Source organism: Crocodylus porosus, unplaced genomic scaffold (assembly GCF_001723895.1).
Source record: "Crocodylus porosus isolate Cpor-Errol unplaced genomic scaffold, CroPor_comp1, whole genome shotgun sequence".
In the NCBI taxonomy this organism is placed as follows: Eukaryota; Metazoa; Chordata; order Crocodylia; family Crocodylidae; genus Crocodylus; species Crocodylus porosus.
In genome coordinates, this window is record NW_017728947.1 from 67499300 (window position 1) to 67521484 (window position 22185).

The following is a 22185-nucleotide window of genomic DNA, read 5'->3' on the forward strand; positions in this document are numbered from 1 at the left end:
CTAATACCTATACTTGTTCTGTTTGGATTTATTTACAGTCTCATGTACAAAGACCTCATTTTTTTCATTAAAAAGCAAATAACATGACTCTTTAAAATGGCTTCTACATCAAGTCACATTATATATCTGTTATATATAAACACTTCTATTGTGTACATACAGAAACAATGTATACAGGTACATTTATATTATAACAATATGTTAAGGCAAATTATGAATAAAACTGATTTAAAAAATAGAAAACGATGATTCCCAATTGAGAATGTGGACACTCTCCCTGTTGTAGCTCTCACATTGTTTTGGTCCCTAAACTCTGAAAGGTTCCTTGTGGCTTTCAAGAGGCTGAACATGTTATTACTGACATGCCCAAAATGGATAATCTGTTCCAGATTTTGGAAAACTCAATATGTCACAGTCTCAGATGCACTAAGAACTACGATGTGGTGGTTTAGCTATCATAGCTTTTCATTGGTAAAAGCAGGCACATTGGCAGTTACTGTTGAAAGGCTGATGTGCAGTAAATTTTTACTCTCCTTTTCAGCTCATATTAACTAATTCATAGGATCATAGAAAAGTAGAGTTGGAAGGGACCTCAGAGATCATCTGGTCCAGCCATCTGCTCAAGGTGGGACCAACCCAAATAAACCATCCCAGACAAATGTCTGTACAGTCTTAAAAATTCTCAGGGATGCAGAGCCCGCAGCTTCTCTAGCTACCCTGTTCCAAATGACTAGCCTTATAGTCAGAAAGTTCCTCCTACTCTCCAATCTAAATTTCTTTTGCTGCAGCTTGAAGCTGTTGGTCCTAGTCCTGTCCCCTACAGCCATAGAGAAAAATTCATGTCCATCCTCTTTATAATTTCTCTTCAGGTATTTGAAGACTATTAACAAATCCCAAACCCCTCCCCCAGCCCCCACTTCACCAGACTAAATAGCCCTAGCTTTTTCAGCTCTTCCACATAAATTTTGCTTCCCTAATCATTTTTGTTGCTCCACACTGTACTCTTTCTAATCTGTCCACATCGTCCTTGAAATGTAGGGGTCAAAACTGGATGTAGTACTTCAGCTGAGGCTTCACCAGTGCTGAACAGAGGATAGGAATCACTTCCCTTGATCTGGAAGTGACAGTCCTGTTCATACAGCCCAGGATGCTGTTGGGTGCTTTTTTTCGTTTTGCAACAAAAACTGTTTTGGCTCATATTCAGCTTATTGTCCACTATAACCCTCAGGTCCTTCTCTGCAGTAGTGCAGTCTAGCCAGTCATACCCCAGTCTCTATTTGTGCATGCAGTTATCCCAACCCAAGTGCAGGATTTTGCATTTGTCCCTGTTGAATCTTAGCTGTTTGATCGCAAACTATTTTTCCAGTCTATCCAGGTCATTCTGGATCCTGGCCCTGACCTCCAGAGTGTCTGCAGCTCCACCCAACTTGGTGCCATCTGCCAATTTGATAAGCATGAACTCAGTCTTATCATCTAAATCATTAATAAAGATGATGAAAATTCCAGACCCAGGGAACCCCACTTGATATCTCTTCCCGACTAGACATTGAGCCATTGATGACTACTCGTGGAACATGATTGCAGAGCAGGGACCAGGAGCTGCCAGGTGCCAGGGCTGGGGAACATTGTCCCAGGATGGGCTTCATGACATTGTCCCAGGATGGGCCCACCCCAGCAGCAAGCAGCTTTCAGGGGAAGAGATTGTTCTCCCACTCCCTGCTGCCCAGGAGCAAATTTGCCCCCAGTCAATCATCTACACATGGGCTACTCCACAGTAACTGTAACACAGTTAATACAACACAAATTAACCATGCAGTTGACTAATTGACTGTGCAGTAAGCATCTACACATGTAGATGGTGGCACTTTATCACACAGTCAATTAGACAACTGTGTAGTAAAGCATTTCATGTAGATCTGTCCACTGTGACTCAAATTACCTTCCTCTTTCACATTCTCAACCCATTCCTCAAGAAGAGCTTCGCCCTATTTGCCTATCAGCTATATGAAAAAAATATCCCCAACACACTTTAAAAGTATGATAGACTACCTGAGCACTAAGGGTGTGTGAAATGGGCTGTATTTGATTTGGATTAAGCCAAAATCGGGAACAGTAATTCGATTCATTGATTCGGATCACTGTCCCAATTCTATTTAGCCAAATCCACATCTGAAGATTTCATGCTGATTCAGAGATTCAGCAATTCAGCCACAGAAGCCACTTTAAATGTTTTTTCTACATATCTTAAGGTACAAGGCATGGTTCATGAATGCTGCAGTGGTGGGATGGATGGAGTGTCTCACAGGAGCATGGGGGAGCCCCCCGCATTCTCAGTGTGCCCCACCTCGACCAAGGAGACACTGGTCACCAAGCCAGGGGCTGGGGGATGGGTCCCTTACACACTCCCTGGTGGACACCTAAGTGGACCAGAAGTGCTTCTAGGTCCCCTGCCAAGCATTCTAGGGACCACCCCCCACTCCCCCCGCACTCCTGTGGGATGCCCCAGCATCTCACCATTCGCGAGCCACCTGGTAGCTTGTGGTATGTAGAAAAACATTTAAAGCTGTGTCTATATCCAAATCATTGAATCTTTCTGAATGTCTCCGAATCGATTTGGAGGGTTCTACTTTGATTCAGAGATATTAAAGGGTCTCCTGATTTGATTCGGATTCAGAGATTCAGCTGCCGAATCGGGCTGAATCTCCGCTGAATCAAATCAGCAACCAAAACTTCACACTGCCCTACTGAGCACTTCTGCATTTCCCTCCCAGCAGATGCCCCATAAGAACCAGATCCTGTGATTTAGAGGCTTCCATTTTTTTTTTAAAGAAGGCCTCATCCTGGTTTGGTGGCCTTCCCATACTCTAAGCACCATAATTAAGTCCAAAAAGAAAACGTCTTTTGCCCTTCCTAGAAGATCCCTTTCATTTACTGCCATGTCATTAAATTGCATAGAATTCCAGCCACTTTCTGCTGCTTTATGGATAATATTTTCTATGGAATAAGCTTCATCATTATAAAGCTTTATATTTCATTTTAGTACATGTTCGAGCTGAGACTTCTTTGCATTTCTCCCCCAGTAGTGTGAAAAGGCTGGACTCAGAGTCAATCCAGAGTTTGTGACTTTGATATGAAAGAAATCAAGTACTTGAGGTACCCTGTAGTGCAGTTGTCCCTTTAGATAGAATGTAGGCAACAACCCTCTCCATCCTCCCACTCCTGCCAGAAAAACCCAACAAAACCACATATTAGGTGTTGTTCCAAGTTAAAGAAGTTCCATCTTGTTATGTTGAGCTGGATAGTGCAAGGGCTACACACTTCATTTTGCTGTCCTTGTAGCATATCTGACCATACAGTGTAGCAGGTTATCACTCAGTTCTTTATTTTTTGTGGGGCAAACTTGTCCCTACAAAGAAAACAATGTCCATAAGAAAGCAAGCAATTAAGCAAAAAAAAATTCAATCAACAAAGGGTTAATTCATCACTATGGTTCTTCTTGCAACAGGAGTGTACCCGCCTGGTTTCGAACATCTGGTCTCATGCTCTGCGCCCCTGGATGCTCAAAGTTGTCCGCCCGTCCACCCCTGTGGTCTCAGCGAGTTGATGTCATCAACCCAAATCACCTCTCCTCAATCTCGCCCACCACGACTTGATCTTACCACAGTGGTGGGGATTGACTATCGGGGCTCCTCATTCCAGGGACCACGGGACATTGGTCTTCTGAGAGGCTCCTCCTCCTCTCTACCTTGCCCTTACACCACACCTTGATGGATTTTGATGGTTGTTGGCCCCCTCACTCTGGTCGTTGGGGCCTGGGACCCTCTTCCCAGTCGGCTTTAGGAATTCAGCTAGCTCTTCCCCACCTACCAGCTGCTTGCTCTGACCCAGCTACTCCCCGTCAGTGCTATACACCTCACCTCCCCTCCAACAGTGGGTAACAGAACAAAACACAAATTAAACCACTGGCAGTAACACCAGATCCTAAGGGCCGTCCGTTGCCCCTTCTATGACTGTATCTATCTCCTGCTCTATTGTCCCAGTTGCCGGCTCTTAAGCCTCAACCCACCTAACCTTGGCCTGAGGTCAGCCTACTGTGCTCCTGGTGGGTCCCCTCGATGCATCTCCCCCACAGCTCTTCTTCAGAACTGCCTGCACCCTCTGTAATACCACCTGGTTGGGTGATCTAGAGGCTGTCGCCTCTTCATATCTTCTGAGGGCTCCTCCAGGTCTCGGTGTTCCCCCACCCTTCTCAGCCTCTGCACCTTGACCTCGCTTCCTTGTCTCCTTCCTTGCTGCCAGCGACGGTCTTCTCCTGCAGGATCCTGCTCTCTCCACTGGGGCTGCCGGCTGCAAGCCCCCACGCTCCTTTGCTCCAAGGGGACTCAGAGAATGCTTCTTTCTCTGGTGCTCCACCTCCTCTCTCCCTCTCAGGGCTGAATTCTGCTATTTTTAAAGCCCCCAACCAGTTCCTCCCGCCATGGCTCTCAGCTGGCCATAATTTTATAAATACACGGCTAACAAGCCACTCGGGTCCCACCGCCACTTCCGTTTTTGCCGCGCCACTCCCTGAAGGTAAGAACTTTTCTATTTGTTTTTCATTCCTTCCTTTTTTCCTTTCTGCCCCATTCCTGTTCCCTGGGTTCCTCTCGGGCTCCCTGGGATTTTCCCCTTGGCTGCTCCCCGGGACAAGGAGCAAGGACACCTCAACTTGGTGCTACCTCCTCCAAACCAGCCTTGTCCCTCTCTCCCTCAGCTCCCTCCCCTCAGAGATTTTCACTTTCTTGGGAACTGGCAATCATCCTTCTCAGCTGGCCCCCCATCACCCTGAGCTGGTAGATGATTATTCATTACCCCCCTGCAACCAGGCTCCCACCCCAGAGCTATGCACCTGGTTAGAGAGCATGTCAGCAGTAAAAGATATCTTCCAGCAATGTTCAGTGCTTGTGTAGACTGATTCTGTCTCAGAAATTTTTACATTAGTGCTTCAAACTTTCAAGTTTGTTAGCATCTGCTAAAATACCTTCGCATCATGTGACCAGACTCTAATCACTGTATTATGCGCCTACAGTGTTTTTCTTGTTTATCAACCAAAAACAGAGTTGAAAAGGAGCATTTTTTCTAACCCCAGCCTAATTTCCTTTCCATAACACAAGCAGAATCTAGTATTTTCCCCATTCATGGCAAAGCAATAGTTACTGATTCCAGTGATACATCAAAGGATTGCCATGCATTTCATCTGAATTTTTCTGAGCACCCATTTAAAAAACATGACAAAATTTAAATAAACACACTTCTTTGAAAATTACTCTGAAATGCTTATAGAATTTAACAGACAATGCCATATTTTATATAAATATTTTAACCATCCTATAAATATTTATTGAGGATATATTTTTCTCTCAAATTCTGTAGGATGGCTAAAAAAACCTTAAAAAAAGATGATTATCTATTCCATTCTACAAAAGTTTTGCAGAATTCTTGGTACCTAGTGATTAAATAAATGCAGAGTTCATTCCTGAGGCCATGTCCTCACAACAACTTTTCAGCTAGGAACAAGAGCAGTGGAGTTCTGAGTAGGTAAAAAGTACCATCTAGGAAACTAGACAAATTATAAGTGTCTTGCTTCTGTTCCAATATCCATTTTTGTGACCTGATTTAAGCTCTTGAAAACACCTGAAATACCTAATGATGATATAACTTTTAATAGAAGTTTTGCCTTGTTACTAGTTAGTAGGGTATTTATACCATCAGTGTTAACAGAGCAGAGCCACCTTAACAAAACTGACAGAAGCAATTTAACATCCTTTCCCAAAGCTGTTTTGTATGATAAAAATATGTGTGCACCACCTGGTAGCAGGGCTGGGGTAGATGAGATGAATTGGCAAGCTGGAACAGCTAATTCTCACCCTTAGTCATAGAATTAGCATTACTGAAGGGGATCACAGCCCAGTAGCATAATAAAGGGTGGCAATTGGAGCACCAGTCAGAGGTGCCTAATTAGAGGGTGGAGACAGCCTCGCCATAGGAGCTGGGCAAGTGCAGCCCCATGGTCAGCAGGGTATCTGAAGATGGGGAGTGGAATGACACTCCACCTTGGAGGCTTTGCCATTGGAGGCACAAAGCTGTACCCTGAGTGCAGGGAGTGAACAGGGCACCAGGAGCAGTCCCCCGGGAAGCCCACACCACTGCTGTAGCAGCCTGAGCCCAGGGAAGATAAGACTCTCCTCCCCTTCCTGTGTCCTTACTCCCATCTTCCCAGCTCTCCAGCAGTCAGCATAATTTCTCCCATACACACCTCTGCCCTGGAAACTGAAACAGCTTGCTACACCTCTGCCACAGCCAAAATATTGATCTCCTAATACCTAGTTCCTGATGGCCTTAAACTTCACCAAGAAATTTCACCATGCTAAGAAATGTAACAATCACCACTGCAAATCCATCAGTCCATACGTGGAATAAGAGTTGTAAGCCATTTGGGCCAAATATTTAACTGATTTTATATAGCTGGGGCCATAAGAATGCCATCTAGGCAAACAGTAAAATAGAAAAGATATGAGCTTCAGATAAGACACGTTTTTTATTGGAGCTGATGAGCCAAAAATTCCCTTGTAACACAATTCAAAATTAAGCCTGCCTCTACCCAGATGCACTTAAGAGGTCAGAGAGTACAGAATGCCTGCCAGCTGAGTGCACCTGCACATAACCTGAGTCCCAGCATTTCAGAAGCCTATGTGTGGATCCCACTGAATCCTCCACTGACGATTTTTCTGCTGCTGAACTATACTTTTCTACTGTGGAAATGTCACTCTACAGCTCAGCACAGTTACTGGAAAAGGGGAAGTGCCAGTAACATGATTTTCATATATATTCAAAACATCCAACCAGCTGTAGAACAGCTTTCAAATGGCTGACATCACAGAAGAAGTTCAAACAGAATCAGTTCATCTGAATGTTGGCATTTCATTATTTTAAATTGTATTTAATAGTAATTGGTACCTAAAAGAAAAAAGCTTGGTTCTTTTGGTATTGTTCTAACACATCACTGATACTGAACATATCATTAAATATTTGCTTGGAAATTTAATATTCAGATGTTAATATTTATTAAGGACTTTTCATATTAAGATTAATTAAGGATCTGATTATGAATCCTACCTTTAAATCATGATTGCTACTTATCTCACTTCACTCAAAAGAAACAACAACAAAAAACCCAGATGTTGCATATTTTTTCACTGAATCCATGAAATAATCATTACTTTCAAACGGAATCTCTTCTGTCAATGCAGAAATCGACTTAAAAAAACTTTACTCATATTCTACTTTAAGAATGCTGCTTAAAAATTACTGATTCTTGATTTTTTAAAATCTTCCATTTTAAATGAAGGATATAATTACCATTGAAGTCTACAAGTATTATTTAGCAGTTTGCACAGCTAAATTAATATTTAGACTTTGTAGAGTACCTAACCACTGTATAATAAAATGATGAGAGATTATTTCCTTATGTGTCAGTGAGTGAAGAATGCCAAGTTAAAGACATGAAAATATCTTTTAGGTTCTACAAAAACAGTTTTCTGTATTATATTTAACCTACCTTTCTTTAGACAAAGATATCCATAGTGCTGAAAATGATAACATTTTTACCATTTTTAAAACATCCAGTTTCATGAGCTCTCCTTCCTTTCAAGGCCCTAGACCTGGGATTTACAACCTGATCACTCTTCTCCAATCCTGAAAGGATAGGATGTGATTCAGATTCCACAGGATCTCACTCAGGTAATCAACTATCTTTTTCATTCTGAAGGTTTCCCAGGAATAAAAGGCATTTTATTCTCTTGGGCAAGACTTTGTCATCAAGCATTTCATATTATTTGTCCCAATGGAGCCCCAATTCCTTGTAAGCAGATTTCTTAAAACAGCTTCTCTTACCTTCTGCCTATGTTCAGTTTCCTGAAATATGAGCATGTAGGCCAGGGGCGGGTGATTACTTCAGGTGAAGGGCCACTTAATGTGGTTTGGTGAACTTTCAAGAGCTGCATGGGAAGTCCTGCCCCTTCACAGTTGCCCCACTCTCTGGTTGCCATCTTGAGACTGGAAATCTTACTCCTAACCCCTGACCTTTGCCACTGTAAGTCCCTCCCCTTGCCACCCAGAACTACTGCTTATTGAAGGGGAGGTTGCCATCTTAGAACCAGAAAAAAAAAATTATACACTAAAACTTAAACAGAGACCTGGTGGGACTCTACCTAAGATTGGTCTGTTGCTGTCTGTTGTCCCATGAGGGTGGGAGTGAGGCACAATAGGATATTTTGGGGTGTATGTATATGGGCACATCATTCCCACCCTTGTGGGCAGAAGGGCTGGGCAGGGTACAATTAATTTGTGGGTGCCCTGGGCCAAATGAAAATGCCTGACAGACTGGATCCGGCCTTTGGGCTGTATTTTCCCCACCCTGGTGTAGGCTGTGGTATCCTTCAGTGAAACAGTACATATCTACATAAGCCGTTTACTGCGCAGTAGACTAAATAGTAGGGCTGTGTGAAATTTCAACAGGTGTTTCATTTTAATGCTGTTTTGACTTGTTTTGAGCTCAAAACACCCAAATCAAAGCAAAATGAAAGGTTTTGAAACAGCCTTGAAACGAAGTGAGGGCACTCAAAACATTTTGAAAGTTTCAAAACATTCTTAGTTTCGAAGCAAGGCTTGCTTGCAGCTAAAGAAAGACTAATGAAGAGGGGGGAAGGACTGCTCTAATATTGACATGTGTAGCTGGCGAGGGACTGTGATCCTTCCCTGAGGTCCCTTCCAATCCCAGTGCTCTGGGGGAGGGATGGAAAAACAGCATAAAAAGCATTGTTTGAACTGAGCTTTCTCTGTGCCTTGGGGTCAGCTTACTGAGCTATGTCTTCCAGCAATTCAGCAGCATCAGAGAAAAGCTATCACTTCTTATTTGCTAGCCTGTTACTAGCAAGTGGGACCCAATACCTTTTGTATTCCTCATACCCTCTATTATTATATTCATTCCTTTCAATTTATTCGGCCCCCAAAATCCTCTTTTTGTTTTTGTTAGTCTATTTTGATTCTTTTCCTCCAGAAAAGAAATCTATGCTTTCTCTCAGAGTGTACATTCCATTCACTGTGCAGGGAAGTACAGCCTATATTGCATATTATATTTATACAGGAACACATACATACATTTATATATTTTATTTATTATATAAATACATAAATACAATCATCTACATATATTACATAAATACAGATTAAATTACAGAACACACAGATTGTCCAGCACATCAAACACACTATGAAACATGCAGGAAAGGCAAGCCTTCAGGGAGGGGCAGAAGAGGGGGTAGAGGGAGAGCTGTAATTCCCCCTCCCCCACCCCAAACTGAGATGCAGCTTCTTTCCTACAACTAGAAAACAAGAGGCTTCCAGTTCTACTGGCAGCAAGGAGAGGGGAGCAGTGCAACTGCCTGAGTCTACATCCCCTCCAATAGCACTAGCCATAACCCCACCACCACCACAATGCAGCAGCACCAGCAGCACGAGCATGACAGTCTCCTCCACCCTCATTTCAATTCCCCTGTTGAGCCTTGCAGAGCCAGAGGAAGAGCTGGAGCTGGTTCTGGATATAAATGCCAGGACTCCAGCTGACTTCCTGCCCTTCGGCTGGATTCAATGATCTTCTGAGGTCCCTTCCAGCCCTAATGTCTATGAAATCTATGAAATCTATGAAATCAAGTGAAGTTCTGAAGAAAGAGGAAGAATCATCTGCATTTGTGTTGCATAACCCTCAAGTTTCCCATAGAGCTAGGTTTCCTTTCTCAGAAGGCACTTTGGAGGAGGTTGAGGTAAAGGTTGTGAAGGCAAGTGGCTCAGCTGAGTCTGCTCCTCCTGTTGCTGTGCCTCTGCCTGCTGAGGAGGGGAAATGGGGGTGCATCCACACATGCACCCACACCCCAGAAGCAAGGGGGTAGTCTGGTCTGGGATCATTTTGAGCTGGCAGATGATCCCACATATGCTATCTGCCTGTACTGCCAAGCCAAAATCAGCTGGGGCAAGGGAACAAAACACATGAGCACCATGGAAATGCTGATGCATCTCCACAGGCACAACCCCTTTGCCCTTGCTCCTCCTTAGCCTAGCACCAGTGAGATCATGCCCAAAAATAAGCCCCACTCTTGCTCCAAAGCCCTGATCCCCACAAAGCAGAGGTTGGCCACCCTGGAACAGTGCGAGAAAAGCAGACAGAAAGTGGGGCATGTTGCAAAGGTGAGCACAATCACCCAGAGCATTGGGGAGATGCTTGCTGTGGATGGCCAGCCCTTTTCCTTAGTTGAGTGGCCAGGGTTCAGGTGGCTCATGGTACTCGTGGCCCCATCATACCAAGTGCCCACATGCACCACCTTCTGCAGGACAGTAGTGTCCTCCCTGTATGAGGCATGCAGGGAGTACTTGAAGGAGGAGCTGTGCAAGGCAGGCCCACAGGTGGCCTTACACTTCACCTCAGACATCTGGAGCAGCCAGGGTGGAGATCATGCATACCTCTCCCTCACAGGGCACTGGTGTGACCAGTTAAGCCATCAGTGGGCTGTCCTTCAAGCCAAGGTGATGGATGAGTCCCACACAGCAACTGAGATAATGGGGGCCATGAACCACTTGGTAATGGGGTGACTTGTTGGGCAGGGCAATCTCATCCATGGGTTCATGGTCATTGACAATGGGGCCAATATGGTCACAAAGGTCCATGATGCCAACTTGCTTGGCATCCACTGTGTGGCGTACAAGTTCCACCTTATTGTTAGGGATGCCTCAGAGGGGGACAGAGCTGCCAGTGAAGGCACTGGCACCACCAGCAAGCTCATTTAGAAATGCAGGAAGGTGGCAGGCTACTTCAACTGGAGTATCAAGGGGGACAAGATACTGCGGGACAAACAGGCAGAGCTGAATATCCTGCAGCACAAAATCATGCAGGGTGTGGAGACTCGTTGGAACTCCACATACCTGATGGTCAAGAGGTTGATAAAGCAACAGAAGACGACCCACGTGTTTCCCTGTGGGGTCAGGCCAACTTTCAGGATCTCAAAATTGCGCTGTTAGACAGGATGTGACACAATTGCACATATACAAATACACAAATCAATTAGGTGCATGCACACACACACACTACCAACTCAGGCACATACACATCCAAACCAGCCTAGGCACATGGATACCTATCACCAATTCAAGCACATACACTATACACGCCAAAAGTTAGACACAGATCACTAATATCATGCACACAATGATGTGTATGTATGTGTGTGTGTATATGTATATATACATATACACACACACAACCCACCTACACATACACACAGGTAATTTCCTAACTTGGATGGTACAGTGTGTATGTGTGTGCTTAGGGTACCTGGGGGAAGGTTAAGGTGAGAGAAAGAGCGTTAAAATGTAAGGAGTGAAAGTTACCAGAACCAGGATTAGAACCAGTGGACTACAGAGAAGATGGATGAGGAACTGAGGCTTGGGTTTACTTAAGATAGACTGAGGCTAGAAACTGAGGCAGACAGCTGAGATATTGGCGGGGGGGCAGATAAGTGGTGGCAAGGAGGAGACAGCCAGGAAAAAAACTGAGGCAGAAACCTGATTGCTCAGGGGGAAAGGAAAAGGCAGTGGGGATAAGACAGTAGCAAAGAAACAGGGGGGTTGGAGGCAGAGAGGAGCTCAAGACAGGTGTTAGAGGTGGAAGTGAGCCAGAAGCAAAAGAGGGAGAAATGAGACAGAAGTTAGAGGGGCAAGGACTGGAGACTGGAGCAGCGCTGAATGATAGTAAAGCAAAACCCAACTTAGGGGTCCAAATAACAGTTTTATTAAACAGACAACACACTATACAGCCCCATGAAGTTATTGGTTCACACACACACACACACACACACACACACACACACACAGAAGCACTCACAATGGCAGCGGGAGAAAGAGACTCAGTGGAAGGGTTGCAGTCCAGGTAGGGAAGAGAAGCAGAGTACAAGTCCTTGGTTGAAGAGGGTGTGGGAGGTGATAGCCACCTATCCAAGCTGGAAAGGGGTCCTTGTCCAATCGGTGTTGTCCAGAGGGGTGTTGCCAGTAGGGCCTCTGGGTGGCGTGGCATGGTGCTGGTCCAGATGGAGAGGGCATCCCAAGGAGTCAGTCTTCACTACCCCTTTTATGGGGCAGACTACCTCTGATCTCCTATGGGGAGGGCTTGTCCAGGCAATGTTAGTCCTGACCCAGAGGTGTTCTTACTGAGCATATGCAGCCTGGCACAATGGTGGGTTGCCTCATCTTTTGTTTCTTGAATGCTGATGGGTGGTTCCAGGGGCTGGGTCATTGGTCCAGATATTGGTGTTGGTGGTTCGGTCATTCAGAGGGAGCTATTTTTAGACCTACTGCCATTGTCTCTCAAGCACCCTCATTCATCCCCATTCATTCAGGAACCAAGTTATGTAGGAGGGGTAGGTGTGAGTCATGGGTTACACAATCAGGCCTGGGGACAGGATGGAGACTTGACAAACAAAATGGAAACTTGACATGACTTATGCTAACTTTCATATGTAGGCCTAAATCATATAGTACCAGTAAAACAGTAATATTGAACAGTAAAAATCAATATAAACATAATAATTATGCAATGTAAAGAAGGAATACAACTTGCTACCGAAATAAATTGCTGAAGCTTATCCTATGTCTTAGCTCATATATACTCATCTATAGGGAATAGAGAGGGAGAGAAAAAGTCAGAAATTGTTGGGGAAGGGAAGGGAATGCATTTTAAAATAAATAAAAAAAAGGAAAACTGGGGGTTTTGCTACACATGAAATTGCCTTTCTCGTGGAGATTCGAATCAGCAGTCCCCTTAACAGAGCTGAGTGGAATACCGTCTCCCAGATCTTGCTGGTCCTCAAGCCCTTCCTCGAGTCCACCAAGAGCCTCAGCGCTGCCAATGCCCTCCTTATCCTTATTCCCTGTAGTGAGGGAACTTCAGAACCAAATGGAGAAATTCCAGGGGAATAATGTTCCTGGCTGGGGCAAGCTGCTGTCAGCAGACCTGTAGGCATTGGTGAGGTGACTGAAGGAGGGCATCAGGAAACAGTTTGATCCCTTGCGGTCCAGTACAGTCCACATGCTGACCACCTTGTGTGACCTGAAGGTGAAGGGGCATGTATGTGGCAGCAAAAGCCTGGATCAGTCAGTGGAGGTGCTGGTGAATAGAGTCAGGGAGGCAGAAGGACAGAGGCAGGGGGATGTCAAAGAGGGGGATCCATTGTCCCATGCCAGCATGCCATCCACCAGCCAGTCTCCTCCTTCACCACAGGTGCTGCCAATATGGGCCAAGGACATGGCTTCCATGGTGGGGTCCAGCAGAACTGCACCCCACCATCAGGCAGGAAGCACTCAGGCCTTAGTGGCTGCTATCTCACCAAGGACAGAGCTGCTGCTGTGCAACCCCTTGGCCTACTGGGCAAGCTGCAGCCAGATGTGCCTGGGAACACCTGTCCTGTCCACTGACCAGTGTTCCAAGTGAGTGGGTGTTCAGCATTGCTGGTGATGTAGTAGCACCTCCTTGGATCCTGGCTTGGTGGAGCAGCAGGTATTTCTAAAGGTGAACTTCCCACCCCTGGGGTTTTCTAATCTCAAGGTGCAGACAGAGTGAGTACCAACCTCTTCACTCTATCTGCACTTGTTTCTTTTTTTTATGCTTTCATTTCACAACCATGTAGTGCCCTGCTCTCACAGCTGGAGGGGGCACTCACTGTATCACCAGCCAGCAGGGGAAGAATATGTCCCTGTTGAGCTTCTGTGCCAGAATGAACTTGGAGGTATGGGCAGGGACTATAGAGAAGGAGGAGGCCCCAGGTCCTGGGCATAACCACTAAAACTGCACCCTGCCAGGGTAGGGAGGCCTGGTGGGGCTGCTGGTGGTGTGGCAGGCCCATAAATGCCAGGACCAAGGATCCCCATATGAAAGGTGGGTAGGAGGTGCCATAACCTCCAGCTAACACATAGTCCTGGCTGGGGAAAGCCCAGACCTGTCACGTCTTTGACAGGCCTGAGACTTACTGGTTGCAGTGGAGTTCTGAGGCTCCAGGTGAGCTCAGCTTAGCTTCCTGGAATGCCAGCTTTTGCACTGAAAAACCCTTTGTCAGGCTGAGGAAGCACCTGCAGTTTTTGTGTCTGCTGGTCCTGAATGGAAGGAATAGTAAAGAAGCCAGAGGCTGGCATGCAATGCAGGCAACAATATCAGTCAGTGAAAATGGAAATGGAAGCATCATGGGGTGAGGGACAGGCTGGGGTGGGAGGGAAAGGATATGTAGCAGGTAAAAGTGGAGAGGTACCTGGGGAGTCAGATGTCTGGCAGGTTCTGGTGTGTCAGAATTCCAATGTCTATTTTGAGTCCATGAGTTTCTGTACCCAGGAGATTGATGAAAGTGAAGTTCATAGGCTCATCTGTGAAAAGTGGTTTGTAAATTTCCTTTGAGGATCAGGCCTAAGAGACTGGAGACAGGTGGATGGGTGTTCTTGTCTTTTATAGATTTTTGGTGTGTGCTCATTCTGATGTACAGTTGTTGCTTGATGTATCCTACATATTTTCCATCAGGACGCTTGGTGCCCTGATCGAGATATGTATTGTGAAGATATCTCCACACTGGAGATATTGTTGGCAGGTTTTGTGTGTCTTGTCATGGCAAGGTCTGAATCCATTCAGTGTGTTTTGAGCTGTAGGTAGTTGGCTTACAGTGATGAGGATGGCAAGGTTCAGAGCTTGTTTTAATTTACAAACCACTTTTCACTAGTGAGCCTATGAACTGCTCTTCATCAACCTCCTAGGTACAGAAACTCAAGGGCTCAATATAAACATTGGAATTCTGACAAACTACAGCTTGCTGGACATCTGACTCCCCAGGTACCTGTCCACTTTTACCTGTTATATCCTCCTCCTCCTCCCACCCCCCACCCAGCCTGTCTCTCACCTGCCTCCATTTCCATTTTCACTGACTGGCTTTCTTGCCTGTGTTGCATGCCAGCCTCTGGTTTCTTTACTACTCCTTCCATCCAGGAACAGCACACACACAAACTTCAGGTGGTTCCTCATCCTGACAAAGGGTTTTTCAACCCAAAACCTTGTTAAGTTATATTTCTCCAACTATTCAGTTGATCTACTAAAAAATATCAGATTGACCCAATGAACCTTGTCTGCCAGTGCTATGTCCTTAGACCAACACGGCTACAACCTACCTCCCTAGCACCTGTCCCCAGTCAGCTGACCAGAAGGAGGCAGGGCCCTGGGCAAATCTAAGCCCCAGGGCTGGAGCTGTCAGGGAGAGTTCTCTGGCAGCTGCTAGAGAAGAAGCTCCTCCAGGAAAGGAAGGAAAGGCTCTGTGGCAGTTTGTCTTCCTGAGATGCTAGTGCTACTGTGCTGCTTACTTACCTGTTGATATTTAAAGTGGTGGACCAGGATGAGGCTGTAGGGGAGGAGGAGGCCTCATTGGGGCACACTACCGTGCTGTGTAGAGGCCCAGCACCAGTGAGGGCGCACCTTAACACACACACAAAGTCACATACTTGACACAAGTTTTGCTCGTCAGCAGCTTGAGGTACAGTTTCCCAGAAACCCCTGCATTTATCTTCTTGAAACTTGGCAGGATTTGTAGCCTCTGCCAGGACTACCATCCCTGCTGTTTTCACCCCCCTGTGCCTTTCAACTTCCAAGTGACACAAGTTTTTCTCTAAACAGTTTGAGGTGCAGTTTCTCTGAAACTCCTAAATCTATCTCCTTGAAACTTGATATGCTTTGTGGCCTTTGCAGAGGCTACCAGCCCTGATGTTTTTATTCAAATCAGGCAACAAATGACAAAGTTATAGGCATTTTCATGATTCCCCATTATAGTCTCTGGGCTAAACATCAAAACACATCAAAACAGTGTTGAAACTTCTCAGTGTCTACTCTATTGAGCTGTAGTAAACTAATTTACTCCATAGCAGGATAGTACTAGTAAACAGAAAATACAAGTACTATCCTAGAGTAAAAAGCTCTGCAGCAGCACACACATAGATGCTACCCTGGCTGGCTGGGGCACAACGATGCTTCAGTCCAGGGATTGCCTGCTGGCTAGCCCTACACTGAAGCATCCTCATGCCCTAGCCAGTCCCTCAGCAGCATGTTGAACTGGAGGCATCAGCCCCAGCCTGGCAGCCTGACTCCTCCAGCCACCTGCCAGCCAGAACTGCTCTCAACATGCTCCACTCTCAGGCCCATGTCCAAATGGCAATAAACTCTGGAGTTTATTGCTCTGCAGTTTATTGTTCCTGACCGCATGTTCAAACAGCACACCTGAGAGCAATAAACTCTGAAGCAGTACACCTCAGAGTGTATTGCTTTGCAGTAATTGCAAGTATAGATACATCCACAGTCTCTGTAACTAACGGTGAGAATTGGCTGTTCCAGCCTATTCACTCCAGCCCTGCTACAGAATGAGATGTACATAATGTATAATTCTTATCAGCTTTTGGAAAGGATGTTAAATGGTTTTGGTTGGAGCTTAAAATGAGTTCTGCTCATGCTCACTTAAACCTAAACTTTACTCACTTTCTTGTCATAGGAAGTCACTTTCCCCATAGCATGTGCCTGGACTTGGCAAGTTAAAGAACTGGTAGCATTTTGCTTTCCTATTCACTTTGCTTGAAGGTGCTTGGATGGAGAAGTTCTGGGTAGAGGATTTTTTTCCTGACAGACAAGAATTTAATCTCAGCAAACTTATTTTCTTTCTCTAAAACTGAAAACTTAATCAGTCTGAGCAGTGGTCACTTCCTGGGTGGAGCATGTAGACACTTGGGTAGACTATATTTGGGTCACTACCTAGTATTCAGCCCATACATCTCAAAATTTTGCAGATACTTGTTTACCACATACATCTTTTCCCCATAGCACCATAAGGGCACTGATTCCTTTTCCCGTTCTGTCATTTCAAGTAGGGTGTTTTAGTTTCCTCTCAGCTACTCCTTCCCCCTTGTGCATCATCACTGATATTGATTAATCTATTCTGGTGGCAGTCACAGCATAGACAAATATTTTTTCTCCCACATCATGTATTACTTTTTATGTGACAGGTCATCAAGTCCAACCTCCTGCCATGGGCAGGAAAGAATGCTGGGGTCAAACGACCCCAGCTAAGTGATTATCTAGCCTTCTCTTTAAGACCCCAAGGTAGGAGCAAGCACCACTTCCCTTGGAAGTTCGTTCCAGATCCTGACTGTGAAGTAGTGCTTCTTGATGTCTAGCCTGAACCTACTCTCAGTCAACTTATGGCCATTATTCCTAGTTACTCCTGATAGTGCTCAGGGAAACAGGGTCTCTCCCATTCCCCCCTTGGTAAGTTTCTAGATGGTCACCAGATCCCCTCTCAGCCTTCTCTTGTGGAGGCTAAACAGGTTCAGGTTCCATAGCCTCTCCTCATAGGGCCTGCCCTGCTGCCCCCGATCATGTGAGTGGCCCTCCTCTGTACCGTCTCAATGCTACCCACATCCCTCCTGAAGTGCAGAGCCCAGAACTGGATGCAGTACTCCAGCTGCGGCCTGACCAATGTCGCATAGTCAAGAATCACCTCCTTGGATCTGCTCAAGATGCATCTGTGGATGCATGACAAGGTGCAGTTAGCCTTCCTGACCATGTCCTCACATTGGCTGCCCATGTTCATCTTGGAATCAATAATGACTCCAAGATCCTTTTCTGCCTGTGCTGATGAGAAGGGAGTTCCCCCACCTGTAGGTATGCTGCTGGTTCTTCCTCCCCAGGTGTAATACCTTGCACTTGTCCATATTGAAACCCATCCTATTCTCATCTGCCCACCTCTGTAACCTGTCCAGATCTAGTTGTAGCCTGTCCCTCTCTTTTAGTGTGCTCACTTCTCCCCACATCTTAGTGCTTTTCACCCCCTCATCCAAGTTGCCGATGAAGATATTGAACAGTGCAGGCCCAAGGACTGAGCCCTGGGGGACCCCACTGCCCATGTCCCAGGTCAAAAACGACCCATTCACAACCACTCTCTGGGTGTGGCCCTCCAGCAACCTATCTGCTTGTAGGCATCAACACCACAGTTGCCTAATTTTTAATGAGGATGGGGTGAGAGACAGTGTCAAAGGCCTTCCTGAAGTCTAGGAAGACTATGTCCACTACAACACTTCCATCCAAGGCTTTTGTGACCTGGTCATAGAAGGCCACCAGGTTGATCTGACAGGACCTGCCTCTAATGAACCCATGCTGGTTGCCCCTAAGCATAACCTCCCCTGCTGGTCCCTTTCAGATGTGCCCCTGGATAATTTTCTCAAAAAGCTTCCCCAGGACCGAGGTACAACTAACTGGCCTATAGTTTCCTGGGTCCTCTTTCCTCCCTTCTTTGAAAATGGGGACCATTTGGCTCTTTTCCAGTCATCGGGCACCTCACCAGAGCACCATGAGTGCTCATAAAACTGTGCCAGGAGTCCCACAATGACCTCTGCCAATTCCCTCAGCACTATGGGGTGGAGATTGTCAGGATCTGCTGATATGAACACATCTAGTCCCTCTGGAAGTTCCCTGACCCTGGGCCTGGCTGTGCCTCCCCTGGGTTCATCCAGATTCCCAGTGGGGGAGATGTCCCTGTCCATGCTCAGAAAAATGGAAGAAAAGAATCTGTTAAAGAGATTAGCTTTGTCATCTGTTGCTACCACCAGATTACCAAGCATGTCCTGCAGAGGCCCCACGTTACTTGGTACCTTCTTTTTACCTCCTATGTATTTAAAAAAGGACTTCTTGTTATCCTTGATCCGGGTCACTAGTCCCAGTTCCATCTCTGCCTTAGCCTTCCTAACAGCCCCCCTACAATCTCAAGCAGTAGAGGTATAATCCTCCCTTGTGATGGCTCCTCCCTTCCATTGGGTGTACGCCTCCTTTTTGGCTTTGAGACAATCTGAAATACTTTCAGTGAGCCATTGGGGCTTTTGAGCACTCTTGCCCACTTTGATCCATGTGAAGATTGTCACCCTTTGGGCTTGGAGGATTGTATCCTTAAAGAATGACTACTCTTCTTGGGCTCCCAACTCCCCTCCCCGCCAGGACCTCAGTGCCTCCCTGACTAGTCTCCTGACCTCATTGAAATCTGCCCTCCTGAAGTCCAGGGCTGCTGCCTTGCTGCAGGCCTTTGACACCCTGCGCTGGATGGTGAATTCCAGTAAGCGATGATTGCTATCGCCCAGGTGGTCGAGTACCCACAGTTCCCTCACCGGGTCATCGCCAGTGGCCAGGACCAGGTCCAACAAGGCATTTCCCCTGGTGGGACTGTGCACCTCCTGGGTTAGGTGAAGGTCCTGTAACTCAGATATGAATGTGAGTGGTCAGACCTGGCTGACTGCTCTTCCCAGCAGATGTCTGGATAGTTTAGGTCACCCATGATGACCACATCCCTTGACTTGACTGCCTCTGCAAGCTGACCTGAGAATTCCCAGTCCAGCTCTTCCCCCTGTTTAGTTTACTTGATTCCATTTAAGTTGTGCACTTCCCTAAGTGAAGCTTGGAATGAGAGCCAAAATTTCACATATAAAATTTCATAGCTAAAGAGTACATAAAAGAGTGGGGCAGGGGAGAGGGTTGGGTGAGCTAGAAGAGACATCAGTAAAAAAAGTTGTTTAGCTGGGCAGAAACAGAAACAGAAGGCTATTCCTCCCACCTCACAGGTATGGAATAAACCAGAGCCTCCTGAGGTAGTACTGGAGAAGGATTAAGATTAAGTATATCTCCTTGATATTTTAAAATAACACACTACTTTATGTACTATGTACCTGCAGGTGCTGTTACTGCTCATGAAGAAAAAACCTTGCAGGACACAATACTAGTTAAACTTGCTGAGTCAGTTGTGGTACCCAAGAGTCTGAAAGCCAGGCTTTAAGAATTGGCAAACTGCATAATTTGTTCCCAAGAATACTAAAGGCCAGGGGACTTCAGGGCTGCCTAGAAGGAACATGGGTACAACCAGCTTGGCAACTCAGACACCCCAGGTGTCTATCTTGGCTCAGGTAATGTAACTCAAGTACTGTGAGCTAACCATGCATTTTCTCTAGCTTTGGAAGTGAATACTCAGGAAAGCTTGCCACAAAGTAGAGGAACCGTGAGTTAAAATCTGGCCTGTGAATTGGTTATGCATGTCTGACAAATGAGGATTTACCCTAAGTGAAATTGTTTTACACCAATAGACTTAAAACTTGTTGTGGCAGGGCACTTGTGGTGCCTGCTACTTTAAAGGCTGCAACAGGCAGAAGCCAGGTGCTTGATTGTGATGGCCATTTTGAGACATGGATATAGAAGGTGCAGTAGCAGTTTGCTGCTGCTACCATGAGAGAGACTTTAGCCGGCAGAGCTGAGAGTCATTACAACTTGAAAGTATATGGTCTGGGGCTATGGGGTTAGAGGAGGCCCCAGGTCCTGGGCATAACCTAAAACTGCACCTTGCCAGGGTAGGGAGGCCTGGTGTGACTGTTGGTGGTGCAGCAGCCCTATGAAATGCCAGGACTGCAAACCTCCCTTGTGAAAGGTGGGTCAGGGGTGCCTAATAACCTCCAGCACCCCCACAGCCCTAGCTAGGAAATTCCCAGACCTGTGAGAGTTTAGAGAGGCCTGCGGCACAGTTGTTCCAGTGGAGTTGTGAGGGTAAAAGCAGGCAAGCTGCTTAGACCTGACCCAAGGTTCCTTGACTGGCCCATGCTGGAGTCAGGACCCAAAGTGGGGTTGAAGGGCCAGGGGCCCACCATGATGGATGCCCAGAGAGCAAGAGGCTCAGGATCCTGACTGGCCTGAGATGGGGCCAGAACCTAAGGGGAAGCCAAAGTTCCCAGAAAGGGGACCACAGGTAATGGGGTGAAGGGAACAGCTGAGTTTAGCTGCCTGGGATGCCATCTGAGAGGCTTGGGCCACAGTGTAGGGGTGGGACAGAGCTGCAGATATTCCCATTAACATCAGGATTTAAAATGGGCAGCCTCCCACCTGAGTAACATCATAAGGGCCTGCAGCAAGACAACAGCCCTAGACTTTAGGAGGGGCAACTTCAACAAGCTGAGGAGACTAGTGGGGGAGGCACTGGGGTCCTTGAGGGCAGGGGAACTCAGTGTCCAGGATGAGTGGTCATTCCTTAAGGAAACAATACTCAAGGCCCAAGTAGAGTCCATCCCAACAAGATGCAAGGGGGGCAAGAGTGCCCGAAAGCCCCCCGTCTCACCAAAGACATCCGGGAATGCCTGCTTGCCAAAAAGGCAGCATACACCCGGTGGAAGGGGGTTGCTATCTCCAAAGAGGAGTATACCTCCTCTGCTCGGGCCTGTAGGGGGGCTGTCAGGAAAGCTAAGGCAGACATAGAGCTAGGAATAGCGTCCAAGATCAAGGATAATAAAAAGTCCTTTTTCAAATACATAGGGAGGATGAGGAAGGCACCGGGTAATGTAAGGCCCCTGCAAAGTATGCTGGGCAATCTGGTGGTTGCGCCAGAGGAGAAAGCGGAACTCTTTAACCAATTCTTCATGTCTGTTTTCTTGTGCAGGGACCGGGACTTCCCCACTGTGATGCCAGACGGACTCGAGGGGAACGCCTCCAGATCTCAGGTGAGTTGGTTATGCATGTCTGAGGAGGAGGACCGGGTTAGAGAGCTTCTGGAGGGGCTGGACGGGTTCAAGTCAGCGGGTCCAGATGCTCTCCACCCCAGGGTGTTGAGGGAGCTAGCTGGGGTTATTGCAGGGCCCTTGGCACGGCTTTACAAGCGCTCGTGGTGCTCTGGCCAGGTGCCGGATGACTGGAAGATAGTTAACGTGTTCCCCATCTTCAAAAAAGGGAAGAGAGAGGACCCGGGCAACTTTAGGCCCATCAGTCTTACCTCAATCCTAGGGAAACTCTTTGAGAAGATCCTCAAGGAGCACATCTGTGATGGGCCAGCTTCAGGGATGATGCTCAAGGGGAACCAACACGGTTTCACTAGGAGCAGGTCTTGTCAAACCAACATGATTGCCTTTTATGATCAGGTCACAAAGGCAATGGATGCAGGTGTCGCTGTGGACGTAGTCTTTCTAGACTTCAGCAAGGTCTTTGACACCGTCTCCCACCCCATCCTCATTAAAAAA

At 46.5% G+C, this 22185-nt stretch overlaps 1 long non-coding RNA gene across 1 annotated transcript; it reads left to right on the forward strand.

Annotated features, from left to right (window-relative positions):
- The first annotated feature begins 1190 nt into the window (after window positions 1-1190).
- LOC109320924 lies at window positions 1191-16921 on the forward strand. The gene is made up of 3 exons (XR_002103881.1): window positions 1191-1279; window positions 12262-12266; window positions 16911-16921. It is a non-coding gene; the product is annotated as an uncharacterized LOC109320924 (long non-coding RNA).
- The last annotated feature ends 5264 nt before the right edge of the window (window positions 16922-22185 follow it).